Source organism: Neolamprologus brichardi, chromosome 1 (genome assembly GCF_056152115.1).
Source record: "Neolamprologus brichardi isolate AB-2024 chromosome 1, ASM5615211v1, whole genome shotgun sequence".
In the NCBI taxonomy this organism is placed as follows: Eukaryota; Metazoa; Chordata; class Actinopteri; order Cichliformes; family Cichlidae; genus Neolamprologus; species Neolamprologus brichardi.
This window is the reverse complement of record NC_142104.1, coordinates 12,803,119-12,817,077: the sequence shown is the minus strand read 5'-3', so window position 1 is coordinate 12,817,077 and position 13,959 is coordinate 12,803,119. Positions and strand designations below refer to the sequence as shown.

General features: G+C 39.6%; 1 protein-coding gene across 2 annotated transcripts in view; it reads left to right on the top strand.

Annotated features, from left to right (window-relative positions):
• Positions 1 to 13,959, top strand: part of tln2a (talin 2a) — a 111,307-nt gene that overhangs the window by 40,492 nt on the left and 56,856 nt on the right. The window lies entirely within an intron of this gene.

The following is a 13,959-nucleotide window of genomic DNA, read 5'->3' as shown; positions in this document are numbered from 1 at the left end:
CATTTACAGGACCTGGGGCGTTGCAGTCATTGAGTTGACCACGAACTCCTCTGTATTGAGGTTTCTCATGTGACATCACGCACACATTGCTCAAGAGTTGTTTGCCTTATTGGGTGTGATGCAATCACCAATTATTGAGGAAAAATATGTATTGACTGCCAGCGGTTCTGACGGTTCGGACTCTGGCTACTTGCTGATTGCAGTGATTACTTGTATTTTTTGTTTGTTTGTGTTGGTCTGCAAATACTTGCTAAGCTGAGGTTGGTAGAGCATAAACAAATTCAACACACACTAGAAATGGACAATGTTTGCCTTCAAAGTAAAAGCTGTGCCTCAGCACAGAGAGTAGTTAGCCAGTGTTTGTAGACGGGTATGTAATTTCCATTCAAAGTAAATGCTGTGGTAAGACCTTAAGAGAGGCTCTGGATAAACGTATGACTGCAAACACAAATGAACTGAAGCGACGCTTTAATGAACAGCGTGCCAAAATTTCTCCACATAGATGTGAAAGGTTGATAAAATTGTAAAGAAAGTAATCACTTCAAGTTATTGCCTGCTAAAGGTGGTTCAACAACTTCCTAAATCATGGGGTGTACTTAGTTTGTTTTTTGTCTTTTTTGTTTGTTTTTTTATAGAACCGCATAAAGTCTTGTGAAAACTTTCTGAATATCAGACAAACAGTGTTTTCTCATTTTAATGCCTTATAAAGCAGATCAGATGATAGTCGAGCCACAACCTGCCTCTGTAACCATAGCAACCTGTATTTGAACAAATCCTTGAGTAGCAATGGAGTTGTTAGAGGCTGAATCCATATTCTAAATAGAAAACAAAAGCTGTGGTCTTTACTTGAAAACTGCAGTGTGGGAGTAAGTGAGGGTTGTAATGCAAGATTAAGTCCGAGTATTGGCTCGGAAAAGAGAAGTCTTACACAGCCACGTTTGTTTTCAAGTACCCGTCAAAGCTGATATCCATATGACAAATTGAGCCAAATGATGGGGGTGACTGTGGTTTGGCTTCATATTTTGAATAGATTCAAATAGACTCCCTACTTCTAGTTAAGAGGCTGATATGGTCCAGGTTCACATCACTCAAGATTTTCAGTTCCCGGAAATATTAGTAACAGCTTGAGCAATTTTTCCGTTAACTTTTATTTACTTAATGTAGGCAAACGCAACAAAAAACAGGGTAATGATAATAAATGATCATGCTGACTGTGTTTCACACTGCCTCATTATGTTGAATGTGTTGCAGTTGTGGGACTGTTTGCCTGTCTTCTTCGCTTGCATGAAACCCGACACCTGCACAAGAGCCGCTGCCGACAGAGATGCATCACCTGCCTGGCTTAGCTGTTTGCCAAGCTCGCTCTCTCTCTCTTTCAAATGCACATGCAAAAACACACAGGCACACAAAAGACTTGGAGTTTGTGACCTGTGGCATATGCAGTCTGTCACCTAACCCCACCACCAACCAGGTGGATAATTATGCAAGCAGGGTTTTTTAACATGCAACTTTTTTTTCCCCCCACGTAGAAGGGTGTGAATGTTCCTACATGCATTTTTAAAACCAGGCAATAATGGAAAGCAGTTAAAGTATAGCAATTTTATTTTTAGTTTTATGGATGTTAAATTATATTTATTTGAGCATTTGTAACACAGCAAAAAGCCAAAAAGAAGAGACTGGTTGTTTAAAATGTTATCTGACACATGAATTTTCTTTTCCATTTTCCAATTTGGCCTTTAAAAAAATAAAATTAAAATCTAAGATAAAAAATACAGTTGGTTGACACCTGCAAAGCCTCCCTCTCTCAGTCAACATGCATTTATCAAAACTTCCTCTGAGACTTAAAAAGACTAAACAGTGGAGTTTGAGTGTTTCTATCTCTCCGATACTAACAGAAGAAAACACCACAGGCCTCGTGGAACACAGGCATAAATATTCATTAACAAGTTTACCTTGAAACCAGATGTGTATGTATGTGCATGTGACTGTACTCCCAAAGGATTTCATTTTTGTCTCCTATGCGCTGATGCATTTGAAAGACTTCCAGCATCTGCTCAGTCCGGTGACTTTTACCCAGCGTGAGCCTGTGTGAACTGGAATGCACATGGTGAGCAGTAAGCAGGGTCACCACTTGACTCGATATTACACTCGGAGAGAGAGAGAGAGCGATATTTACTCAGTTCCTCGTCCAACACTTTCCACTGACTCTTTCAACCTCCTGTCCTCTGCAGCCCCATTCATGCTGGCTGGATGATGATGATGATGACCTCATTTCTAACTGTGCTGGTTTGATTGTGTGTGTGACTAAGCTTGTGTGCTTTAGATCAATTTCATTTCTGCCTGATGAATAGTCAAGAGAGGGTCTAGAATGCCTTGTTTACACTGCGTTTGCCTTGGATATGAGTGGTCATAAAAATTGATTTATTGGCAGCTGAGGTTATTTAGAAGAAAAGGCTGGCTTGTTCCAGATGTACATGAAATTGGTAAACACTCTGAAACTCATTCATCATGGAATAATTGTCAGGACGACCAACCCTACATGTGGGAGGGTGTTTGTGTAGTTGAGAAAACATTAACCGAATATATGAAACACTTGAAAGGCCAGTGGAGATGAGGAGCAATGGAAAAGGCCAGCAGGCTGTTAGCTGTGCAAAAGGTGCTAAAAATGAGCAATACCGATTTTTACAGCGCTTGGAGGGTGGTTTCTTTTCGATTTAGGATTTCAGAACATCAGCACAGCACCGAATTATAAGGAATTGATTAAACGCTGCCCTTTCGTTCTTCTCAAAGCTTCAAGCATTTCCTCCTGTGGTTTACCTCCAGTAGAACTCTCGCAGCCTCTACGTCGATTATTGTGTGAGCTTACAAATCAAGTTAGAAAATTAATCCTTACATTTGTCTTAGATGATAGAACGCACTTGTTGGACAACATCCTAATAGCTTTGTCTCACATGAATGTAACCACTGCTTGTACTTGTGTTTTTCTGTGTTATTTAATCAGTATATAATATATTTTAATTCAATTTTAATTAGATTTTTATTCATAATGCTAAGCTGTAAGTTTTTTTTTCTTGAACCAATCTGCATCATTCAGACTGAGAACCACTGACAAAGATGCTAACTTATGCCAGCGACTTTGAGTTTAAGAGCCAGTGTTAGCATGTGTTGCCTTATAATAATTCAACTAAACCCACTCAGAATTACTATGGTGAAGCCTGACAAAGTACTGCATTACACAGCGTGATCATTATTCGCTAGCAGTGCATAAAAAATGGATGGATCGCAATTTGTAACATGCTCTAGGAGCACATTAGTTTTTCCAACCTGGGGCGAGAGTGTAAGTTTTAGCTTTTGTATGTGGTTTTCACTGATTTATTTATTTTTTTTGCTATCAGTCATGGTTAATTAAAACTTTGTTATCTTGGTATTTGTTATCAGGCATTTAAAAAGGGGTTTCTTTTTTCAAAAAAACAACAACAGCGATTGCTCCCAATCTCCTAGGGGCATGTGCACAGTGAATGCTACTGCATGATAAATACACGCTGCCTTTGTGCAGTGCTTTGGGTCAGAGAATAAATCAACTTTTAACTTCAAATTAGAAAGTGATGTGTTCGTCTGGAACAACAAGTTGCTATATGTTACTGTGATAAACTGAGAGGCAGGTGAACTATGTGTACATGGGCTTGCACTAGCCCAGTTTGGCCTTGTGTAGGTACTAACAAGCTCTGGTCAAATATCGAATTGATTGTCTGTCTGGTTCAGAAATCCTCTAGGATTGGCCTGTTTGACTTGTAAGCTGTTCTATTATTGGATTAGAGGACATGTTACTGTAATAGGGCATGGGTATTCCCAGCAGGCACTAGTCTGCCTCATTGATCTATTGAACGGTAGCTACATGTTCTAGCGCTCGTTCTAATTTTCCTTTTATCTCACGAGCTCTTTGTCTTGGAGTTCTCTACACATGAAATCAAATTCTTTGTGCACAGTTACAAAATGTAACACGCTTTCCCCTTACTCTTTCATGTTCTCTGTGAGCTGTCTGTCTCCACTGGTGTGATGCGTGTGTCAAACCCCGTGTCTCTGAGTTTCTAACTCAAATGACACAGTGCTTAACACAAACCATACTGACAGCTCCCATCCTTTGGCATCTGTCAGCATTTGTTCTCTTGGATGTGCATTTACTAGCTCCAGTGGAGGTCAGTGCAGCCTAATCCTTAACCCAAAGCAAGGGCAGCAGTCTTGGCAGGTCATTATATTATTGATAGAGTGTGTCCACAGAGTCGAGATAATGCGTTCATTTAAGACAGTCAATAGGCAACAAAGTCAATTGCAGTTGATTTGCTATAATAAGTGGTGATATCCAGTTAGTTTTTATATTGGAGTTTAGGGATACCTGTAAGTCGCTATTTGAGATGTGTGGGGTTTATTTGTCTGTGCAAATACAGGGAAGACACAAGCATGCACTATTTGATTATCAGGGCTCTCTACATCTTGTTTCTCTGATAGAGATGTAGTTTTCTTAATTTACTAGAGGCGTAGTGGCAGATGTATGGCAAACCCCCGACTCCTGTCGGCTGGAATTACCCGGTAGTTACCAAATGTAGACACAGGTGAATCGGTGCACATCTTACAGAATATAGCTTCCATCACAACACAGCATATCCTATAATCTGTCATCTTTAATGTGTGTAGACACTTGGTGTGTTCTGTTATTTTAGTATTTAAGCCAGTATTATCTCGCAGGCAGAATAGTTAGATTGCACCAGGTCTGTTACAAAGTGCTGTCTTAGGAATAGACTGGGTTACACAGCCTGCAGGCTTCGTAACTCACATGAATGCAAACATTAAGTAAATGTATCGGTGTACTTTGAGACTCTGGGGGACTTTTCCATGTTGACAAAGCTTTTGTGATGAGAGATGGAGGTAGACCATTGTTTAGAAGAGACGGATAACATCAGAACACATCTATACACCTTTGGCAATGGGATGGACGATACCTGAATGATTAGTTTAAGAGGTGTGGCTGTTGGGGGAATTGTTTTGAAACACAAATCTAAAATGGGCCAAAATAGAAATGCATGACTAAAGCATAAGTACTACAAATTGTTGCACAGTGCTGCAAGTAACTACGAGCCTAGAGTAATTCCTCACTCTTCAGTACTTTAAACAGGATATAGAAGTCGTATTGTCTAGATCAGCGGTCCCCAACCCCCGGGCCTTGGACCGTTACCGGTCCGTGAGTCGTTTGGTACCGGGCCGCGAGAGTTGAGGCTCAGGTGTGAAATGTATGGTTTTCAGGGTTTTTATCGGTTTTCAGCGTTATTTTGTTAGTGCTTTTATCGTTAACTCAGTTTTCCTGGGTGTTATGAATAAATCTTCTTTTTTCGGTACCGGTACTAGTTTTATTTTGTTGTATTTATCCGCCACACCTTAAAGGCCGGTCCGTGAAAATATTGTCGGGCATAAACCGGTCCGCGGCGCAAAAAAGGTTGGGGACCGCTGGTCTAGATCAGGTGGCAGGAGATCGAGGGATGCACCTGGGATGTGTCTAAGCTAACTCATTCACGGTGCTTCCCTTTTGCTCATGGCAATTCTGTTGAAGGGTATTAACTTCCCTGTCAGCCTCTCGGACATAGTCTTTGGCAGCAGGTACATGTACATTGTCACCTTTTATTCAGGGTAAATATGATACGCAGGTAAAATGCCGAAGACCTTCAGGGCTCGCTTGTTTGAAATCTGAGCTCATTGTTGCTGGCAAAGAATTTTTCCTTACTTTAGTTTTTCTTTGTGATGGCATTCATCATAGGATAGAGAATCAAGAATAAGTATGGAGTGTCAGTGCATCACAGCTCGAATATGCTGGATTTTAACCTGCAGATTATTTGGGACATTGCTGGGTTTTTCCTTGTTTTCCTTCCACTAACCAAAGATATAGATATTGGCTTGTTTTAATTATTTTCTAAATTGATTATGGGTGTTTGTTTCCTGTCTGTGTTAATCCTGTGGCTGGATTGGCAGTTTGACCAGGATTTACCCCAGCTTCTGCTCAATAGTAGAGGTGATAGTTTTCACCCACCCACAATTCTAGTTGGGTAAGAGCACAAGACTAAAATTAACTAACGTTGAATCAAGTTGTTTCTTATCAGAAATGCAGAGCATTTAACAGAAAGGTGCAGATGTTTAACCAAATATTAGGATGACTTGGGGTTGAGCTTTTGCTGGGATCAATTTAAGGTTTTGATTTCATTTTGATGTGAACATTATTTGGGTAGGGTTAGGAAAATGTAATAGCTTGATTTTGAAATGCACGCTCTTACAGTTCCTTAAATTTTCTAAGCTATGAGGGTGCCAAGTTATGCAGTAATGACACCAGCAGACATGTTCCACCCACATATTCAATTAGAGGGCCAAACTGTACCATGTGGCTATAGACTGTAATAACCTGCAGTTTTCTGGTGAAAAACACTCTTCGATTGTAGTGCTAATTAGTGAAGGTTAAGAAATTGAAGTAAAACAAACTGTTTTTAAATTTAGATTATTCCATCCCCAAATCCATGCATGAAATGTACTGAGTGGTCATAAAGGGGACTTTTATAGAACATAGAACAATGTATATTAGTCATCATGTTTAGTGACACTTCTCTGAAAATCCACACTTATTATTCATTCAGGGCCAGTGCACTGTGATTAAACTGGCCCTGAATGAGTTTCTGCTATGGTTGGTGTACGTCACATGAAAAATGTTGTTTACAGCAAAGCGGTCCTGTTGAATATTCTTCGTTATGTGAGCTTGCAGTACATCAAAGGAGTGTAGGTGTAACTGGTGCAGTGGGTTTAAAGTCAGGAGGGGAACGGAGGCTTTGTGTTGAGTGTGGGAGTCTACAGTGTATTAATGATTAAGGATTTATACGTTCTCTGTCTGTGTTACTCTTACATGTACTGGTGGTTCGGTGTGTGAGGGCAGCGGCACCTTTTCCTCTGCTCGAGGGGCCTCCTTTCCTAAAAATCGCTAACGTTTCCTCACATTCTGGTGGTTTTAACTCCTCTTCTGCTGTTTGGTGGCAATTAGCTTTGATGTTTAGGTGTAGCTCTGAGAGGCAGGTGTATAAAATAGAGAGAAAATGCTGCTAACTGACAACACCCTGATGCAGGTGGATGAATTGTACAGCCACATAAAAGCAGATGAGCAGGTAATCAAAGTGTGCAGGCAAACAGACGGGCCTGCCTCCAGATGGATTCGCCAGAATGGAGCGAAATTATGCCAAGAATGAAATAGCTGACTACTGTAGTCACCGCTGAAAACACAACTCCATCTTCATCGAATCAAGTGAAACTCGAGATGCAAGTCTTTGAGTTCTTTGTTTGGTTATTGCCATAAAAAATGTTTACATCCATAGATTTTCTCTTTGCCTGTAATTTGATCAATTAATTGGTCTTTTACCACAGAAGGCTGCTTGGGCTAATATAATACCAAATCTGGGAAACTAAGGGTTGTAATATTAGAATGTTTTCCCAGACTCGTTTTTAATTAACATCTGGCTGACTAACAATTAGAGATGGCACAGTACCACTTTATTATGTCCGATACCGATACCGATATCATAAATTTGGATATCTGCCGATACCGATATGAATCCGATATAGTGTGTTTTTTAATCAATAAAACGTTTTTTTAATATCTTGTTGCATTTTGTATAAGTTCATACTCAAGTTTAAATAAATAACAACACTAAAGCTATTCTGTTATACCTGTATGTAAAAAATACACTGCGCCGAAAATATTTCATAGTTCAGCAACACTGATCAATCTAATAAACTTAAACCTGCACCATCCTCCCTATTCTGGTATTTTAAAGAGTACTTAGCAGAAATATTAAGCAACCTAACTAATAGGGTTGCAAACTCCCAGCAAAAAAAAAAATAGGGAACCACCCTCCACCTCATGATGCTTAATCGATGTAATCAAATTTAATTTGATGCAGGGGGGAAATGCACAAAAATTATTTTTCAAGAATAATTAAATAGATTCAACATCTTTCTTCAACAGAATTGCAGACTGCACAGATGGTACCTTCCCAAAGGAAAAAGTACTATAGCTTACTAGGGTATATTAGACTTAACAGTTACTGTATACAGTAATGGACTTCTATATATTTTACATCAGATTAAAACTTTGGGTGTAAGAGTCAGACAATTATTTTTAAAAGCTAGACATTTTAAATGAGAATAAGAAAGAAAAGTATGTCTTTGTGCCCCCTTTTCCCTGTTCATGCCCTATTGGCACCCCTGGCTAAACTTTGCTAGATCCGCCCCTGCACAGTTACCAGCCGTCAGCTACGTAGAAAAAGATCCTGGTGTAGAAAGTAATATTAAATAAATTCTAACAACAGATTATCAAGCTTAATAGTGCTGCTGTTGTTCAGCCGCTGGTTTCCTCTTTCTGGTGAGAAGTGGGCCAAAAACTAAGAAGAGAGACGGACTCGCGACAGAAAAGCCGATCAGCTGATCATTAAGCTGTTTCACGATTGAAGTAGCAGCAGGAAAGAGAGAGAGAGAGAGAGAGAGAGGCAGTCGCTCCATATATCGGTTGTTAAGCTTAACGTGGGAATGCTTTACAGACATTCAGAGATGAACTTACACACTTGCTTTACTTCTCTCTGGGAAAACTTCCTCGGAGATGAAAAGCTGGTTTGCTAGCTAGGCTACAAATACACACAGCCGCTCTATCACGTGATGCACACTGCTGCGACGTGCTACGGTTATGAGCCGAGTTACGCCGTGTAGCAAGTTTTGTGAGGTGCTTTTTTGATATTTAATGGATCGGATTACATTTTTTATTTCTCGCCGATATCCGATCCAGTAATTTGGGTCAGTATCGGACCGATACCGATACGTAATATTGGATCGGTCCATCTCTACTAACAATATACCAAATTTAAAAAAAAAAATGTTTTTAAATGCCATGCTAACAACACCAGGCTATCCATTCCAAACTACAATAACTGAATGGATTTCCTACTTGATTTGTCAACAGCTACAGGTTCATGTTAGCTGCTCACATGACTTGAGTCTCAGGTGTTTTAAAAGATTTGGTTTTGTCTTCATATTTGTCTTCAAGAAGGCTATGCATTTTTTATTTATTTTTATTTACAGATTAGTTTAATATCCTAACGAGGTAAAGCCTTTATATGTCATTTATGTTCCTCTTAGAATTTGTGTGCTTTTTATGTCTGAATATTCTTTTTTTTTTTTTTTCTTCAAAACTAAATCAAGAGAGTTGCCTCTTTAATTTAGGTGCATACACAATTACTGAGCAGGTTAGTTGGTACTGCATGCCCACTGGAGCTGTATTCCCTCATTGGATTTTGTTGCAGTCTAATGAGTTGGCTGTACTCAAGTGTTTTGGGGCTTTACAATCACATTTGATCTCAGCAAATCCTTTCTCATCTCAGAGAAGCGAAAATGCACGATGGGACGCTTTGCCGGTAATCTGGCGTCGACAGAGACGCTGCTTTGCCTTAATGTAGGATGAACCTTTATATTTTCTTAATGGGCCTTATCGGGAATGTCATGCTCTCAATCAAGCTCATCATTTGGTTTACCGTGCGTGATTTGGATTTTAGCAGGTAAAAAGTTTGACAGCTATCATGCTCGGGATGTTTTTAGCCGTGTTTGTTTACGGAAACAAATCGGTTCCTCTCGTGAATATGTTGTTTGTGTGCAGTGAAATGGAATTATAATTCACAGAGGATTCACATCTTACAGAAGCTCAAAAGGGTTTAAGGGAGGATAAGTAAAACATGCTGTGTGACAACCAATTTTCATATTACTGCTAAGGCTAAAAGGATTTTGTGTGAGCCGATTGTGTGGGTGGTTTTTTTTTTTTTTTTTTTTTTTTTTTTTGCTTTTTTTTTAGTTTCCACACTTCCGATTTGACTCGGGACCCAAACAGTGTGTGGCCTTACTGTGCATTCACTGTGCTTATCCATCGCCAGGTTTGCCACGTGTATTGAAATGGGCGACTGCACAGAATAACATTTCAGCAGCATGGTTGACACTAATAAGATGTGTTATGCTACAGTTTAAATGTTCAAAACAGGGACAAGGAAAATGCATAAAGTTGCAGTCAAAAATGTATTTTTGTGCTTGTGGTACCATACCTCCTTCATTGTTAGTGATTGGCTGAATCTACTTGTGTTTCCCCTGTTACAGTTTTTTTTTTTTTTTTTTTGTAATATTACAAACATTTTTACAGAAATGCTTGAATGTTGTTTAAATAAAAATAATTTTAAAAATTGGAAAAACTGTCCCGGGAGATCATAATTCGAATTTATTTTTGAAAATTGTGGAAACTGCTTCTTTTAGGTTAAAGAGAAAGTGGGACAGCCTTGGTTCTTTCAAGCAGAAGATGACATGAAGCTCAAACTCAGAAGCTTAATTTATACTTCTGCCCTGAATCTTTATATAAATAAAGAGTAGTCAAGTGACTGACTCCATTACTAGACACAGTACAGTGCAAAAGATTTGAGCCACCCTTTATTTCTTTATATTTTGCTGGGAAAATGGCAAATAGAAGGAGCAATTCATTGAAATGAAGGCAAAATCAGAGTTTGCACAATTCCTTGAAAGTCAATATCTGTTATGACAAATAATACAACGCTAACTGAAGTGTCTTAGGTAGGATTTCTTGTCATTTCTTTCAGTCACAGTTCTCCAGCTCGGCTTTGGATTTGGTTCCAGTCTGTTTTTTGTTAAGAGCTAAACGTTTTTGAACCACGCTGCTTCCTGTGTGTTTATTTTCATTATTATATTCATTATGCTCTGAAATGAAACCTTTGCTAATGAGATACTTTCCAGGTGGTATTGCATGGTGAATTTACAACTGATGGTACTATTCACAATTTAATGTAAAGTGCCACCAGATTTTGATAAGCTCTCCAAAACCTGCAGCTCCAAATGATGATGGAGCCTCCACCTTATTTTGTAGACAACTTCCACAGATTTTCAGCCACTTGTTGAGTAATTTCAAACACCGGAGCCTCTTCTTCCCATTTCCTTTCCTTAAAAAAGGTTTCTTGATGGCCGCTTGTCCACTGAGACCATTTCTGAAAATTCTTCAGAAAATTACAATCACTGGTGTGAAAAAGTAGCAGATGTCCAAAGAAGAACTTTGAACTATTGCTCAAGAGCACTTTAAAAAGTTGCAAGAAACTCGGGCTCCTTGGAAGCAGAAAAGGGCTGGCTCAATTGAAGGACTGGACCGATTCCAGATATTTCATCGACTGAAAACCTTTACTGAATACATATGAAGTGAATGATATGAAGAAAGTAGTGCTGCCAGTGTTAATCTCGTTAAAATGGCATTAATGACATCAGGGGCTGCACAGCGCTAACGTATTAACGAGCTTAACGCGCTGACGCCATGCAGCACTTGCATGGGGCGATCCGCGTTAACTCGCTAACAGAGATTTGCCGTTAATGCGGTTATGGCGTTAACGGCATTTTAACGAGATTAACGCTGACAGCACCAGAAGAAAGAGAAACTTTTGAAATTCCATATCAAGCAGCTTAAATCCCATCACATCAGTATAGGAATCGTTGTTCTTATGGATGCGGGTTAGTGGGAAACATGGAAATATTCAACATCTAGATTTTAAATTATAAGCAAATCATTGGTTCCATTATTATTGTGATCGCAGCATTCCCAACTTTTTTGGAAATGGGGTCAATGTTTATGTTTTCCTCCTGTTCATCTTTCTCCACTCAAGGCTGATGATTACATTTCTGAAATTCTGTAAAGTTTGTTTCTTGGCAAAAGGATAGAAAGCACTGTAAGCTTAGCAGATAAAGGGAATTTAAAAAAAAACCAAAAAAAACGATCATGACCGTGACTCTGAAACAGATGCTGCTGATGCTTCACGCAGCGATGCAGAATTTGTAGTATTTCAGAAATGTGTTCATATACTTGTAAATCACCCTCAGCCCTGACAGTGTTCCCACAAGCTCACCTTGTTGGTTTTTTCATAGCTGATAACTGGTCTTTTAAGACAGATGTTTTCATATTGTTGGTTAGCAGTGTTGGGGAGTAACGGAATACGTGTACCGCCGTTACGTATTTAAAATACAAAATATGAGTAACTGTATTCCGTTACAGTTACCGTTTAAAAAGGTGGTATTTAGAATACAGTTACTTTGTTGAAATAAATGGATTACACGGCGGTACTTCCCTGTTTCATATTGTCACGGGTCAGGACTGTTTGGGTTTTGTTTGACAGCTACGTTCTGTTGTTCCCGGCGGCAGCGTTACGGTTGCCATGGTTACAGGGTGACGCTCTCTCTCTGCGTGTTTCCTGGGTGAGAGAGGCCTTTTTGTTGTTGTTGTGCTAAGCTAATAGGCAGAATGCTACAGGTATAGATCTGAAGAATGTAGCATCATAGGCAGTGTAGTCCGTGCTGCAGGGAGAATGGACTGCCATACACGTTATGTGTCTGTGAGCGAGGGAGGGAGAAAAAGGAAAAGTACGAGCTGTCATCGAGCAAAAACGGGAGCTGGAAGCATGTAAATATAATAATAACCACTGCAGCCAAGAAGAGTGCCTGACGAGCCTAGTTGTAAGTAAGCTATTAAAACTCGACTGTACACCGTGTTCGTGTTTTCCTCCAAAAACAATAAGTTCCGTTGGAGCAGCCTTTCAACGCCTCTCTCTGTCTCTCGCTAGCAAAGTTGACCCAGACAACAAAGTAAAGCTAGTTTTCGGCTACGAGCCAACACAGAACCCACCGTATTAGCCAGAGGTCCCTTTACTACGGTTTGGAGCCGCGGACCTTCAGTAACAGTAATAAATCACAGCAATAGTACATTCACGTAGTTGTAAACAGCATGATAATATATTAAGTAATCCAAAGTATTCAGAATACGTTACTCTCATTGAGTAACGTAACGGAATACATTACAGAATACATTTTTGGGCATGTATTCTGTATTCTGTAATGGAATACATTTTAAAAGTAACCTTCCCAACACTATTGGTTAGCGGGCGATCACCAGAATAGCAGCTCATATCTATTTTAGGATGGTGTTTTTGCTAGTGTCATGATCTGACACTCTTATATTTTGAGTAGGAGCCAGTTGTTAGCGGTTGAAGTGTTTGGATTGGCTCCAAGAACTATCAGCAGGAGGTTTGGGAAAAGGCTCGACTGACTAAGATGGAATACACAGCAATAAGAAATGTACAGGCTTGAGAGTCTGCGTAAATGGTTTGTTAATAGAACATTTTAACAAGTGCTAAACTGAGACACAACACATATTAACATAATGGATTTTTTTTTTACCCAACTTGAGATGCATATCTGAAAAATGCCTGGCTGTGTTATTACCGGCTTCAGAATACCACAATGAGATGTCGACATGGTGCAAGACGAACGCTTCACTCCTTTGTGCGAGCTAATCTCACATAGGAACCAGATTTTGAGTGTCTGAGTCAGGGTTAGAGGCCAGCGGAGCAGAGGGGAAGCTGCCTGTGTACTTCAGCTATGGCCCAGGCTAACCTCTGACCTTTGACTCTCCTGTGCCACAGGGTATTCCTATGTTCCCATTGGTGACAGACAGGATGTGCTCTGTCAGCGAGGTCACGGCTCTTTTCTCCCTTTTCTCCATTTTAGTTGTGAATTGCAGCAGTGTTGAATCTGAAAGTGTACAAGCAGCATCCTCCTCCTCGTGCATTTCTAATGACATAAAACTGTCTAAGATGGATTAAAATTGTACCTTACACACTGAAAACTATTGTTAAAGCGGGCGTTTTTATAGCATCTAAGATAAAAATGCAGCAGTGTGTGAGAGGACTTTCATTATTTCATCTCAGTATTTTCTTTCTTTTCTTTTTCTTTTTAAAAAAATGAATGGACAGATGATTGGCAGCATGTGATTTCTTACACTGTTGGTTTGCGTGTTGCAAGAGA